Here is a 16,327-nt window from a genome sequence, read left to right on the forward strand (position 1 = left end):
TCCCAAAACGGGGTGGCCACCGACAGACTGCCTGACAATGATTCCTCATGGTCAGAGTCAACATCTATGGCCAGTGCTGTAGTGATGTAGTTTGAGGAGCATGGCACCGAAGCTGCCGTAGAGGAGAGTAGATACGGCACCGTGGGGGTGGGAGAAGGGCCCAGACCAATATCCTTGAAGCCAACCCCACATCTGTGGCAGCTTGGGGGCAGTCGCAGCCAGCTTCATAGCTTGTGTCCTTGGGGGAAGTATAACTTCATCTTCCGAGCTCGAGGAAGAACGCTTCGGTGACCACTGGGGCACCGACCTCGTTTGCTATAACGATTCACATGGTGCCATGGTTCCAGTGCCCTGCTGCGTGCCGGCGATACATGACGCCCGGAGCTCAAAGAACTTCAGGAACCCAGAGTGCCAATGCTCGGTGGATCGGTGCCAATGCCCCAGGGACCGGTGCCTATCACTCAGTGACCAGGGGCTTGATCTCAATCTGCCTCGATGCAGCTCCAGCAACCAGCGCAGAGAGCCTGACAAGCGCCTGGAGGTCGGCGAAAGGCAACCTGCGGACGAGGGCCAGGGCCGTTGTGCCGACCTCAGCGTCCCCCTCAGTGAACCCTCGGTTGGGGCGTCTGCTCCTCGGTGCACGGCCCTACGCTCTCGCAGTATAGGTGGCACCAGCGAGGTCAACAGGCTCCTCCTCACCTGGAACACCTCAGGAGTGGAAGGGACCAACAGGTGGCGTGGGCCTCTGCCGGCGCAGTAGCCGGACTTAGTGCCCGTCCGGGCAAAGAATGTTTCCAGGCTAAATCCAACTTCGAGGTTTTCTTAGCCAGCTTCGGTGCCAGTTAGTGCTCCCTCTCTTCGGGCTCTTCTTTGGCACCGGGGATGACGAACGGTGCCGGAGAGCTCTGACGACAGCCTGAGCACAGCTTCCATCAGAAGGGCCTTGAGTCCTATATCTCAGTCCTCCTTGGTTCCTGGGCGAAAGCTCTTACAAGTCTTGCACTTTGCAGAGAGGTGGGCTTCCCCCAAGCAGCTCAGACAACTCTGATGCGGGTCGCTCAGTGGCATAGGCTTCTTACAAGAAGCACAGGGCTTAAATCCCAGGGACTGGGACATGCCCCGACCCTGGGAGCTTACTAGCTACAAACCTAGCTAACTACTAACTATATAACAACTTTCTAGAACTTTGAAATTATATACACTGGCAGAAGATAGAAGCAAGAGAGTCGTTCAAGCACCATCATGGGCGGTAAGAAGGAACTGGGAGGGAGGGGGCCGGCAGCACCATATATGCAAACGCATACGCGCGCTGCTGCAGAGGACGCTAGAGCCAGCCCTCCGGGTACCGCTAGGGGAAAAACTTCCGGCACCGGTGCATGTGGCGTGCACACACACCTACATTCAGAATGGACATGAGCAAGCACTCAAAAAAGAACCACCTGAACAAGAACTCCCAGTGTGATGCTGTGGCTAAAAGGGCGAATGCAACCATTGGATTCCTTGGGGAATCTGAAGTAGGAGTAGAGAGGTTATTTTACTGCTGCATTTGCTCCCGGTAAGACAGCTGCTGGAATATTATGTCCAGTTCTGGTGTCCACACAACTCAAGAAGAATATTGAAAAATTGTATTCGGTTCAGAGATGAGCCACGAGAAAGATTCATGAAACATGTCTTATAGACTATATTTAGCTTAACAAAGAGAAGCCTAGTAGATGACTTGATTATGGTCTATAATTACCTACATGAGGAACAAATATTTAATACTGGGATCCTCAATCAAGCAGAGAAAGGTGTAACATGATCCAAGGCTGGAAGTTCAAGCTACACAAATGCAGACTAGAAATAAGATGTTTTTGATGCAGTGGTGAAGTGGGAGCCACAGAAGTGATTCCAACATGGTGCTGATGTGCTCCGGACATGGAAACTCAAAGGCTATCTTAACATGAACATTTTGAATGGAATGTTTGTGGTGGTGGGAGCTTCCCTTAGCAATAATATCCCACACTTTACTGATATTTTAGGTGAATAGATAATTGTATTTGTCCCCTCTTACTCCTCTCTTCTTCATACTTCCTTATTCTTTCTACTGGCACATTCCTGCCATTCTCTCCTCCTAGCTATATGATAATTAAATATATAAAAACAAACTATGCCAATCATCATATTAATTTGGCTGTATGTTACTCCCATTTTACCTATATTTTCTGTGACAGACACTATCTTTCTCTTTGTATAATTCCTAATACAATGTGGCCCCAATATTATTGGGCCTTTGGGCACTACCATTATATAAATGTTTTATTAAAAATTAACAATCATTTGTCAGCTATGTCAATTGACTGCTCTCTTAAAAGAATTGAAAACACAAATTATGTTTCTTCCCCAAACTAGAACTTCACCCAGTACTGTTAATATATTTATAAATTACACACACAACATTAAAAAATGTTACTTAGGTTGCAAAATCAAACATTTAAAAGTTGTGGTATGCTAACTTTATAGTTGCCTATTCAACCTTAATTCTGCCCCCTTATGCATCTTTCCTGTGCACTGAATGAGACAGGTCTTGTGGAAAAAATGTTCTATGTTACCATGTAACTAAAAGTTGTAGAACAATGCATATGCACAGGCAACCACAATTCTGGCATTTCCTAACTTTAGAATGCTTGACTTTTGCAACCTAAATAAATATTCTTTTACTAAAGCTTTGTATGTGTAATTTCCTAAGATTTGTTTTGTGTTTTGTTTGGGGAGGGGGAGGGTGTTAATAAAGAAAAAAAAATTTAAAAATCTGTTACGTGCAACTATAACAAATACTTGTGCTCCAAAATGTTTGGCTGTTGATCATTCAGTAATTTTGGGGGATGCCATAATTGCTTTAATAATTTTGAACCAATATATTAACTAAACAACAGAAGTCATTTTATATACAGCACACCACAAAGCTGATAACGCTTTAAGAACTGGAATGCAATCAAGCAAATTACACATACTTCCACATAAAACTCAAAAAACAGAACAACCATCCCCCCAAAATTTTGGAATTAGAAAAATCAAACCATAATCAAATATTGGAACGATGATATCTAAAAGGACAACTCTGAAATTGATGTTCAAACATAAATAACCATACAACAAAATTAATACAGTATTACTTTTCAGAGAGTTAACTAGACACTAAAGAACAAAAGCTGTTTGTATGCTATGAGGTGGATGAAACATAATTAATTAAGTTGAAGGAACTGGAGTTGTATTTGTTTTTTTAAAAAATCAGCTCTAAACACATTAAAAAGAAAACATACAACAAAATTCATCTAAAGTCCTGGATTTTTTTTTAAAGTTACCATGAAGAATGCTATATTACAGTAACATGAATCCACTTTTTTCAACTAGATAAATGTTTTTAATTATGCTAAAGCTATAATCTCAAGTACAACTCCCTTACCCTTCTTTGCATTATAAGAACATTTAATATACAGTCGTGCACTTATAATGGAGTATATGTCTTGAATTACTGCAGTACATTTCAATGGATTTTCACTCCTATCATGAAACTTCACTCTCCTACAATCTGGCTTCTCTGCATTAACCCTTAAAATGTGGCAATCACCACTTAGCAAGGAGTTTTCTGAATTTCTGGAAACTTTCTCTAAATTCTAAAATCCTTTTAAAATGACTTGTTTACTATCTGAAATATATTTTATTTGGATTCCTATAATTCACGCATCATTTACACTCCAAAGGTCAAGCAATCTGCTTCTCTAGTGTAAATTATACAAAACCTTTATTCACCTACATTAGTTATGCAGTACATAATGAAAGTTAATCCAGAATATGATCGTCAGATCACAGCTTGACAAAAGGACACTGCATGAAAAAAAGGAACTGCAACAGCAGGAATGCAAAAAGAACTCATGAATAAATAAATAGGAATGTCAAATGAGCAAATCAGAGCAATTCTCGACACAGGATATCAAAAACATTAGCTCTAGTTTGAAGAAAGTTCTTTCACAAACCTGGCGTTTTCAGTTACTTTCTAAATCATTTTAACTAGAAGAATACTTTCATTTTATACCAGGTAGCTTTCTCCTTCCTCCCACCATCTCTTTTCATTAGATGAATATATTGAGGTCAACGTGAAGTATTTCTCACTGTCCATTGGTGAACAAGTTTCATCACCTTTCATCTACCAGGAATACTTTCCAGGCTACAGGCAAAGTAAAGTACTTGCAGCATAACCATTTGTTTCTATTTGAATTTCCTATTACATCTGAAAGCTCCAGTTCAGCACAAGAATGAATAGTTTTTGGTAACCAGCAGCTTTGCTTTGTACTGAAGTTAGCTTTCGTCCATGTATCTGGAAAGAATCTTGAGATTGCCACTTAATGCATTATCCAGATGCATGCAGTGGCACAAACAACAGAGACCTCAGGTTCTCCTTGTATGTATATCAAGCATTGCAGCTACTGAAGTGTCAGCTATAGCAAATTCTGAAAATAGTTCGTTTTTGCACAGATGCTTTTATTATGATAAATACAATGTAAATCATATTTTGAAGAAGAAAATGTATATTAACCTTATTAACAAAAGCATGATTAAGTTTCCCCTAACCAAAACAGAAATCACAGACGTGCATTATTTACTGGAATTCCATGCAGAAAATGCACTGGTTTAACTGTAGAGTGTATATGTATAAATTTGAACTCACTAAAGGCTCAATTTTCACAAATTTTGAGCACTCACAATGCCAACTGAAGTCAACATGAGATGTGGCTGCTCTGCAGCGCTGAAAAACAAGCCCACTGTAAAATATTGATGAATGAAGTCTTTTGAGGTCAAAAGAAGGTACCAATGGTGACAGACTAATTATCCAGATTCCTAATGTAAGAATTATTTTTTAAAATTACAAGACAAGGTACTATAGCTATGAATTCCCTATTGTAAGCACCTGTAGACAAGAAAATCTGTCTCTGGTAAATATATTTTTATAATATTTTTAAAGTATTTCAATTCCAGGAGCGCATGTAGTAAGTTGCACTGAGCTGTGCAGAAAACATGTGCCCTTCTCCTGCCAAATGTATTGATTAAGAAACCTCAAGAATAAAAAAAGTTTACTAAACAAATTCTCATCACATCCCTACTTAAAATCTGAGTCATACAGCATATATTGCATGAAAATCTCTGTTCCTGCATAGCTTTGAAAATGCTCTGTTCCTTTGGAGAAAGATCTGTCACTTAATGACAGAGACAGATACAGGATTTTGCACATCTCCTATACCAAGTCTCACATAAAAAGTAGATTTTAAAATGTTACATACAGTATTTAGAAATGCATTCTACCCTACTTGCAAGGCAATATTTTAAATATAACAAGAGACAAGAGCACATATCTTGATATATATTCCAGTGTGAGCAAGTATGCTGTTATTGTCACTTTTCTCCTCTGTTTAACCTTGTTATATCATATATTATACATGTCTTGCTGTATCTATGTGAGGGACCTTCAAAACAGAGCAACTATATTTGGAGAAACTTTTAAAATGTTGCTGCTACCACCATTCCATGTCAAAGGAAGCTTAGAAGTTTTTTAAAAGTACAGAGATCATTCCACAACACCTTTGTAAATTATTTTATTTTTATAAAGAAGACTAATAAGTGAGGGACTGCATTTTCCCAAGTTCTTGCTAGTTTTCTAAATAGAAATAAAATGATAAATGATGAGAGAAAAAGAACAACACAGAACTGTGTAAAAAGGATGCTGATCTCTTTTAACCTGAGGACTTCTTCTAGTCAAACACTGTAGTTACATTAAATATACTGCAGCACACCAGGACAACTAGTTTTACAAAGAAAACAAGGATGCTATAGAAAATATTTCAAAATGTTAATCTATTTTAATGTGGTAAAGTTAAAAAAATCAATAGACATTCTACTTTATGAAGGATAAGTTCATTTCCTATATGGAACAGTTAAATATTTTGGTTAATGGTATGGAACATTTCTTACACTGGGAAACATTTGAGTGGTTTGGGGCTACCAAAGGGTATAAGTAAAGGTATTATTTTATCCACTATTATAAATTAAATATTTATGCTATTTTCTAATTAAATATGCTTTATTTTCTTTAAAAAAGAGACATAATCCTTTCAGAAGTCTGCCCATATTTCTTTACATGGCTAGCTAACTATACTCTCCCAATGAAGGTTCTCTGCTCATACTCAAGGAGTTCTTCAAAGTTTTTAGCAGAGTAGGTATTGTTTAAAGAACATGTTTGTACTTTACACTCTGGAAGAACATCAAAACCACACATTCTTTCCAATACATAGTTTGTGATAAATTTAATGCCATGTGATGAAAAAGCACATCTCTACAGAACACAAAAATGCTTTTCAGTATTTCCCTCCATTGGACAGCTAAGACCACTCTTTGTTCAGCTAAAATTTCAGTTGAAGAGAGAAACAAACAGTGTAGGACACTAAACATCCTAATATCATATGATGGTATCACAAAGATATTAATCTAGGAAATGCACACATTGGACAATTTTCTTTTCACTTTTACACAAATTGCAATTGCATCTGACTAGTGTCCTGCATTTCTTCCATTTTCTGCATGATTTAAAGAGCTACACATTGTTTGAAGCAGATGATAATTAATCTGCATCACAAGAACAAGAGTCAGATATGTTATTTGCCTACCAGAAATTGTAAACTGACTCTTAAACTAAAGACACTTTTGTATATTTATGAAAAAGAGTGGAAACTAACAAATGATATAAAGAATATTCAGATGCCTTCATGAAGGAAAAAAGAATGATCTTCGGAGAAGAGGTGTAAAACTTGTCCCTGTTTTCCTTACAGATATGAAACCAATGAAATATAACCCAGTTCATTTGAAATGCACTAGAAATGTATTAATTAATAGAGGCCGGGGCAAATTTTCTGAGAGCCAAAGACCATAATCCACCTTCAGATATTCAGAAGTAACTCCTACATATTCAGTCATTTTCCCACATTGTCTTATGTGGGACATATATCAGCATAGAATTCAGCTCTAAATGTGTTTTTATTGGTAATGAAAATACTTTTTAAATAAATGCAAATGACTGGAATTTCTAACAAGTTCTTAACGACAATGAATTCCATACTTAACCTGACCGAAGTCACTTTTGCCCCAGTCAGAATTATAATAAAGTATTATTATAAACTAAAACCGTTAATACTACTTTCAATTCTCCAGCTGAAGGGCTTTCCACAAGGTTTCAATAAAAGGCAAGTTAAAAAAATAGAGTCAAAAATCTATTTCAGAATGAATAACAATTCCTTCAATGGAACAGAATCAATTTATACTAGGACTGAATTTGGGTCCATGTATCCTTCCAAGCGGGAGGAAATTTTGTAATATAGATCAGGGCTGACAACTCTCCTCAAAACTGCAATAATTTGACATGTGTACATATGTTCATCTGCCCTGGACATATTCTGTTTGTAGCACTGGAGTCATGTTGTTTCCAGAATATTAGAGAGACAAGGTGGTCCAGGTAGTATTTTTTTATTGGACCCACTTCCATTGGTGAAACAGAAGTTGGTCCAGTAAAAGATATTACCTCACCCACCTTCTCTCTATGGATTTATTCTCATCTCCAAAACATCAGACAAGATCAAAACTCCAGGGTATGTGTACACTGCAAATGAAAGTATGATTGTAGCACAGGTAGGCATACCTACGTTATCTTTAATCTAGTTAGCATGAATAACAATAGCAGAGAAGACACAGTGGCACAGGCTTCAGCACAGGCTAGCACCCATATATATACCCAGGATCCCTAGCGGGCACTTACAGGGGCAACTAGCCCAAGTGGAAGCCCCATGCCACCATGTCTTCATTGCTATTGTTACCCACTCTAGGTAGAGTAAGCGAGTATGTGTATGCCTAACCATGCTGCAATCACACCTTCACTTACAACCTAGACATACTCTAAGAATTTGGTTAGTTTCTCTATTGACTGTGGCAAACTAATTTTTTTAGACATTCCAGAAAAGACCCTTGCTATCCTTGGGTCCCTGCGTAGAGAGAAACTACCAGACTAGAAATCTAATACATAATCTCATCCTACTGCCATTGAAGTGAGTGGGAACTTATTTTCTTCAATTACTGCATTAGATCAAAACAATACAAATTTCAAAATACAAAAAAAAAAAAACCCTAGCATTCTTAGTTTATAAACAGTATGGGGCAGGAATTGTATATAGTTTTATGCAGAATGCCTAGCACAATGTGACCCCAGTTCAGACGAGTGTCTTTAAGTGCTAACACAATTTAATATTAAGTTTAAAAAATAGTTTAAGAAAGAAAAATCTGAAGGACTGGTTGGGGGGATGGGATTGCATTGATATTAACAGGGGATTCAACATCAGGAAACCTAATACAAATTTAATTATAATCTCAAGTAACGACTCATTCCTCTAGCAATCCACAAAAGCTTGGAAGTTGTTTTAAATGAAGAGTTTTGATTGATCAGGGTTTAGGTAACTAAGATTCCACTGTAGAATAAACAATGGATGCTATAAACATGCATCTTGGAAAAGAGGCTCAATAGAAATAACTTGGAAGATATCAGTACCTTTAATTTTTATATCCACAATTGCATACTCTACTGTAAAGAGGAAAACACAAACTGCCAGGAACACCAACAAAATATGTGGAGAGGAAAAAAAAGTTTGTCATTTGAAAACTATTTGCATAACAAACAACAGCATTAGAAACTTCACATTCCATCTCAGGCAGGCTTTAAATATACTATTTCCCTTAGTATATGAGCAAAGCTGCCATGAGCAGATGCTAACACTTTAATTAATTCTTAAGACCCTTTCGGTTTACTATAGAGGAAAAATGTGAAATACTTACGATGTACTAAATTGAACATCAAGTACAGTGAGTTTTTTGATTGCAAATTGATTTTCTCACAGCAGGCTATCGGTGCCATTTCAGAAGGCATTTCATTAAGTTGTAGTCAAGTCTTTTAGGCTATTCTTAAATTCCAGAAAGGGCATTTGACACCAAATGATCAGGTCAAGTAATGTACAATACATCAAGATATCAATTCATACACAAAAAAATTTCTTGTGAACCATTTAAAGTCGCTGTATAACAACATACCTGCCACAAAACCACAGAAGCAAATTTATGAAGAGTTAAGGTAACATTCTTAAGAATATTCTGTGTGCAGCAATATTGATAACTGCACATTTTTCTATGAATTTTTTTTTTATGTTTTAAGCATTTAATGTCACACACATGCAATTCCATAAAATCTGTTTCACTCTTTTCCCCAGGTTCCCCTCTGTTCAGAACAGTGGCTAAAGGCAATCTTGAGACAACTAATTTACAGTAGCAGCTGCACAGTGGCTTTCCTTGTGTGCTAAATAATGGCCAGTTCATCAGACACAAGAGCTGGTTCAGCAATGGAAGACAGCTCAGAGCTCTGTTTGGCAGGGGAGTTTAGTTAGTTAGTTTGACTTGTAGCTTTTAGGGACTGAGACATGGGAAAGAAGGCAGTGAGAGAGCTCCTGACAAAAGCAGGTCTGAGCAATGTTATTGAGACAGCCCCAGAGTTCCTATGGTTCACCATAACAGAAGATCCTCTGCAACAAACCATGAGAAGTTTGCTGGTCAAAGTCTGCCACTGGCTGCCCTTCTGAGGATAGGCATAATGAGGTCAAGAGAAATGAGAAGTGGGATTGCACTGGGGAACAGAGGAAGGAGTATTGCCAGCCACAAAAGTTCAAAAATCATGAATCAGAGCTCAAAAAATTATAACTTATGTCATGTCACTTAAGAACAATAAGTAAGTCCACATAAGATTCCATCTGAATTCTGATGTCAGAGCCATTAACGAGAAAATGCCCAGCTTCAATTTGTATGCAACCATTTCTAGTTCAAAATTCAAAACCTTGAACGCACAAGCATAATCATAAACCTTTCAACTGGCTGCTTGAAAGGTACTCCACTTACCCCCTACTAAAATCTGAGGTAGAGGAGTTGCCAATCATCTATCTCCCCTATTGCTATCCTGCTACCACCATCTGAACCTTCCCGTTCCTCTCCATGCTCTACCAATTCCTCTTCCATGCTTTCTCATGGTGTCCTGTCTTCCACCTGCCCTATATATCACTTTCATTCTCCTACCAGATACACCTAAAATCAGCCCCATTCCCACAGTCTCCTTCCTTACCCCTCTATTAATCTGTTTTCCACACTGTTTCTTCCTCATGAGGTCCCTCCCTGTCTCCTGATAGCATATGAGATTACCACCTTCTCTGAGGATAGCATGACTTCACTCCCATTGGGAACAATGGAAGGTTCCACTGTACTATGGGTACTTCACTATGAGTAACCTAAATGTTCATCTGCAAAGGCTATAGGGAGATGCCAGCTATTTTAATTTAGAGAAGTCTGTAGACTATGTCCTATTAAGAACAATGAGAGAGGGTGGACTTTTTGAAAAAGAGCAATTCTATTCGCCAACCCCTGCTGGCATGTAAACTTTCAGTTATAAAATATAGTTGGAAATGATTAATTAAAACATTTTTAAAATATGAAAAGTGGCTTGGGTAGGAAAGATTCTCAGAATGCTGGTTAAGTGAATTTTAGTGATTGTGGGACTGTCCCCCCCCCCCCCCCCCCAAATGAGTTAAAAAAAAAAGTTTATTTTTCTTGGAGGGCCTATTTCTGATTAGCTTTAACCCAAACCAATTAATACATTTACTTAACAATTTTCAGAAAATTCAGTCTTAAAGTACATAATATGTTGTGTAAATTTGGGGAAATACAATGTATTCTTCATACAAAACAAAGAGTTTGGATCCCCAGTTTAAGTGAAAAACTCAAATTTAACTAAGAAGTCACAACCAATGCCTCCATAATACTAGAACATATTTTGCACATACCCTTAAAATGATGCAACAACAGCACTGAAGGTACAGTAAATATACTATTTTTTCCCAGTTGGCTCTCTCTTGTTGCCTTTTTATACAATGCTACATCCCCTGTGAGATTTAAAATGACAAGTAATTGGAAATTAGGGGGAAAATAGTTCATTACTGAAATGCAATGATTAATCCTATTAGTTTATTGCCCCGTTATGTTCTAAAACTCTGCAGTCATGAAATCATTTTAATTTAATATTTCAGAAGGATTTAATAATTAATCGAAGTTTCCTGGCTTAATAAATTGCTGGAGGAAAGGTGTACTCATTTAGCATAATAGGTAGGTGAAACTTCTATGCTTTCTGTAATATCCAGATGGCATGCTGACCAAGGCACAAGTAAACAAGCATTTCAAATGAAACAGAAAAAGTATGGGGAAGAGGTGATCTTGGGTTGAACTACGTCAAAAAAAATGCAGACTAAGTGAGCCCTATTTGAAGGCAGTCACTTTCAATTGTAACTTTAAATTTACAAACACCTACTAACTATATCTACTTCATTCAATTGCTTTTGAACTGCACATTTTCTTAGCAGTTAGGACATTTTCTAACCTCTAATGAATTTGCACTTTTCCAACTAATTCTTGTTTTGTAAGGATCAGAAATTAATAGCTATTTTTTGTTTACAGAATAACTACCATGTAAATGTAAAACTCACAAACCTATGTATTTCTTTAAATGATGAATTTTAGAAAAATTATTTCAATGTTGAGGATCCTGCTACAGTTTTAGTGGCATAAAACACATGCAATCCTTCACTCCCATTGTACCATTAGTTGACTTTTTCCAGCTTTAGTAAATATTTTAAATGTCTGTTTAAATCATTAATAAACGTTTTTAATATATTTAACTGAATTTGTAGTGTTTGCAAAAAATACTACATTGAGTTCTGGAAAATGATGTCCCTCACAAAACAGATAAAGCAATGGCAGGAATAGTTTACCAGATCAATTTACCAATGTGCCCTAGCCTTGGCCTAGAGACTATGTCTAAAAAGTCTCCATGCTAACTCAATCCTGAGCTTCTCTGCTGAGACTCCTACAACGGTGACAACAGGAACAGCGTTTCATTGATGTGGACACCTATCCTTTGGAAATCAACAACTCATTTCAGACGGGCCACCAAACAACCTTCATAAGAACTTTCAGTCACTATAAATTTAAGCTAAATTTTAACATTATAAGTTTCTGTATCCTTAAAACATTTTATTTAGCTAATATAAAAAAGTATTTTCCCCTGTTGAGTTTTGTTTCCTCACTACTGCGAGTTTTGTGATATTGGCTTCCACAACATAGTTTCATTGTAATATCATGATGTGGCATCACTAAAATAGGATATGGTCACTGTATGATTACATCTAATTAGTCCCCAAAATATCCTGCTTTCAGGATGCAGAACAATCCTGCAGGATTTAACACCATATCTGTTTTCAACATTGAGAAACAGCGGGCACAATACAAAACAACTCTCCTTGTCTATATTGTTTGTGTGAAAATTGATCTCATTTTTTAACTTAATTTTACCATAAATAAAGGCTTTAGATTCTACTCTATATTCTTCCACAGCACACTGTACCCCTATTTATGTTCATCAATCTGGGATCCTCCCTGCTAATCTGTAGATTCTATATGAAGTCAAATCTTTTCTAAGCATACTTTTATCAAGATACATGTATGGGGTTTTTTAATATTATAAAAACAAATGTCCCAATCATACAAAGCCTTGCACAAATGCTTAACTTAACATGACAATAGTCCCAGTGACTTCAAAGTAAAGTCAATGTTCAGCGTAAAGTGCATAAGATTTTGTAGGACCACAACCAACAATAAGGTATTTTGATACTGTCTGTCACTTTGGTGGTACCAGTCTGCATATGATATGATCAGGACAGAACTAAATTCCCAAAAAAGAGAGAGTAGCAGCCAGTGGCAGAGTTAAAGGAAATCTGTACACTGCTAAGCTAAGCTAAGCAAGTCACCACTTAAAGGAGTGGTCAAATACAACCAATATAACTTCTTAACTGGAAAGTAGAAGAGAGCTGACCTTTTGCACAATCTGTGGATAACTAGGAATGGCACCATAGATGAACACAGCCCCCCCACAGAGAGAGAGAGAGAGAGAGAGAGAGAACATAATACAAAATACTGTGTATGGTGCCAGGGAATATTAACATTGAAACTAAAGCCTGTATATTATGACAAAATCAATTTATAATAAAGAAAACACTGATTGCAACACACTATGATAGAGAGTCAAGATCTCTTCAACTACTAGTAAATATTTACAAGTGAGAAAATAAAAGATAAACAATTAAATTAGCCTAAACTTATTTTAGGACAAAGTAATTTGGTAGTAATTATGTAAATAAAAATAATCACTATTGGCATTTAAATAAGCTTTACTTAAAAGGCATATGGAAATCAATTACTTGTTTCATTCCACTGGGAGCTAAGAGCTGTATATGCTCCTTCTGTAATAGTACAGCACCAGGTTTTTCTAAACGAGCTGTGGGGAGGGGAGCGGGAGGAGCATCAACATGAAAAATTCAAAGCAATTATTTTTGCAAAATGTATTTTTAAAAGTTTCTGTTTCACATTACCAAAAATTCAGAAATTTAGATTTTTGGCTCTTATGGGAATATTCCTTTAACAAAATAACCCTCTCTAGCACTGTGACTTGCTAGTGAAAGAAGTTTGGCATCATCTGGGAGGTCAGTATAGCTCAGCTGTATTTGACAGTTAAGTGAGGTTGCAGAAGAGCACAAAACTTTATGGCTTTCAAGTCTATTCGATTTTAGGGGGGCGATCTTTTATTTTAGTTTAACATAAATGGTAGATATTAAATTAGGTATTTCAAAAATAGATGACTTTCTCCATTAAGTTATTTTTTAAAAGGGCCATTTTGCACAAAACTTTAAGTGTCCCTTAACATATCATCTACTTGCCTCATTTCTCTAAAGACTTCTTATGCATTCTGCACAACTGTTTTGAAGATGACCTCTTGCACATCTCTCAGCTCAATACATGGTTTTAATTAATTCTTTTTATGTTAACCTTATTTCAAAACAGAGACTAACAGTCTATATGCAATTCAGTTGATTTCCCAATACCTCTAAGTGACAGCAGGTCACATAGGTCTGTTCAGAAGTCAGCTTTTCAGATCACTTAAAAATGGTTTTAATAGTGCAATGAAATATACAACTTTAACTGGGGGAAAGAGGCTGCAGGTTAAGAATTCTCCAGTGTCATAGAAAACCAGAAACTGATGATGCTTTACCCTCACAGTACCTGATGCAGGACTGTGCTGGCAATAACACTGTCACTCCCAATAAGTGAGAAACCAGAGTGAAGAAATGGTGCTCTCGAGCTGCATTTTTAATGCAAGACTAACTTTAACTAAGAAGACTACAGATGCATGCCCATTAAAAAAAAAAAAAAAAAACACTTTAGAGAAGTACATGCTACAACCAACCTCACTTGCTAGGTTTATAGTACAGATAACGATCGAGCCATGAAATCCCAAGTCCCACAATTAGCGCAGTTTGACTGAAAACAGCCATTCCACACACACACAAAGTGACCGGAACAAAAGCCCGGTCCGGTCAGCTGCAGGAAGCGCTGCCAGCCGGGTAACCCCAGCTCAGGAATGAGCCTCTCTCGGGGATCCCTGCTCCACCTGCCGATGGAGACACGCGCCCCCCGGGCCGTGCGTGGCACTGCACAGGAAGCTGCGGAACTCCCGCCCGCAGGAAGCTCAGCACGGCCGGCCCACCCAACCCTGGCAGCGGCTCAGCCCCACGATGCCCTGGCTGCCCTTGAGGACGTGCCCCGAGCCGGCCGCTGGACGGAGCAGGGCGGGGGAGGGCGATCACAGGGCGGGGGTCTTCCCCCCCCCACGCCGCTGCGGACTGCCGCTTTCTAGCCCACGCACGCCACCCCCGCCTCCTGCCGGGCCCGGCGGGCCGCCCACACCCGGGCAGCAGCCAGGCGAGCCGCGCCTACCTGTCCGCGCACCGCCGGCGGGGAGGGGAGCCTGAGGCGGCCCAGCACCGGTGCACCTGCCCCCCCCTCCCCCGCTCTGACTGGCGGGCCAGTCCGGGCCGTGACCGGGCCGCCCCACCCGCGCCACAAGGGAATGGGCCCGGCCTCCGCCGCGTTGCCATAGCAACCAGACAACTTACGAGCTCCCGGAGTGGGGGGCGCCAGCCCCGGGGATCTCGGCCCTGGCCGCTCGCCTCGGCCGGACACTTCCCCGCGCCGGCCCCCGCTCGCCGGGCCCCGCTCGTCCGGCTCCGCGCCGCAGTCCCTCCCCACCCGAAACTTTGCTCCCGGGCCACCTGCCCGGGAACTGCACGGAGAGGGTACAGGGGCCGCGCTGGGACAAGCGCCTCAGAGCGCGGAGCCCCCGGGGAAGGAGGAGAGACTCCCTCCCCCCCAGCCACAGAGACCCCCCACGAGTGTGAGGCTAGAGGAGCCCCCAGCTACTGCCCCCCCCCCACTCCTGGCAGAAGGAACCTCCCCCACTCACACCTACTGCCCTCCCCCCCAGCCCCGCACTCCTATTCCACTCACAGCTGTATGAAGTTAACTGCTAAAATGCACAAGAAATTTGACATCAGGAGCTTGATTCTGTCCACTTCCAGTGCCTGGGTGCCAGAGCAGGCCCCATGCGTCCGAGGCTGAGATCTTGCCGTAGGTTCAGTGTGAGCTGAGGGTGCTCAACACCTCGCACTACTTGCCTTTATTTAGCAAATGCAGTACTTCAGGGTGTGGTGTTTGAGAATTTGTGGAAATTAGGGGCCCGATCCTGCAACTGGTACTCAGACAAATAGTCCTATCCCAGGCAAGGGAACTAGAGACTTAAGCAGAAATAGTAGGATTCATCCTGATAGTGTCATCTCTATTATTTTAGTACATTACCAAACATACAAATTAGCATTTAAAAGTCAAAAAGGTATATGTTAAACTGAATTGTAAGCATATTTCAAAAGTCCTGAAATATGACATTTGTTAAAGTCTTACAGCATTGTAAGAAAATAAAATCTGACATTTTTACTATGTGCAAAAGCATTTTCTTATAGAACAAAGTTGTGTACTTTTTGTCATTTGCAATACAGCTGCTATATGAATTAATGCAATCTCATTTTATATATATACACACACACATACATTTTCATACAATATAGTATTACTCTTGAGTTATTAGAAGCAGAAGATATAATTGAAATAATAGATTGTGGTATTATGACCTTTCACAAGATCCAAATCCTTGTCACCACTATAGTAGGTAAAATATATTTACATTAGATATACATCTAGAACACTATGCTTATAAGTAATA

The 16,327-nt window shown here is 39.3% G+C and overlaps 1 protein-coding gene across 4 annotated transcripts in view; it reads right to left on the reverse strand.

Moving 5' to 3' along the window:
* STK33 (serine/threonine kinase 33) overlaps positions 1-15,318 on the reverse strand; it is an 89,086-nt gene extending 73,768 nt beyond the window's left edge. The window contains exon 1 of one of the 4 annotated variants that reach the window (XM_067540748.1): positions 15,168-15,318. The gene's annotated coding sequence lies outside the window, so the exon portion shown is untranslated. Of the gene's footprint in view, positions 1-10,949; positions 10,990-14,458; positions 14,592-15,167 lie in introns of those variants that run through there. The other 3 variants (XM_067540743.1, XM_067540744.1, XM_067540745.1) reach the window with 3 other exon arrangements.
* Positions 15,319-16,327: the final 1,009 nt, after the last annotated feature.

The sequence above is a fragment of the Emydura macquarii genome, unplaced genomic scaffold (genome assembly GCF_026122565.2).
Source record: "Emydura macquarii macquarii isolate MOO-44397 ecotype Brisbane River unplaced genomic scaffold, CSIRO-AGI_Emac_v2 contig_587, whole genome shotgun sequence".
NCBI classification, from domain to species: Eukaryota; Metazoa; Chordata; order Testudines; family Chelidae; genus Emydura; species Emydura macquarii.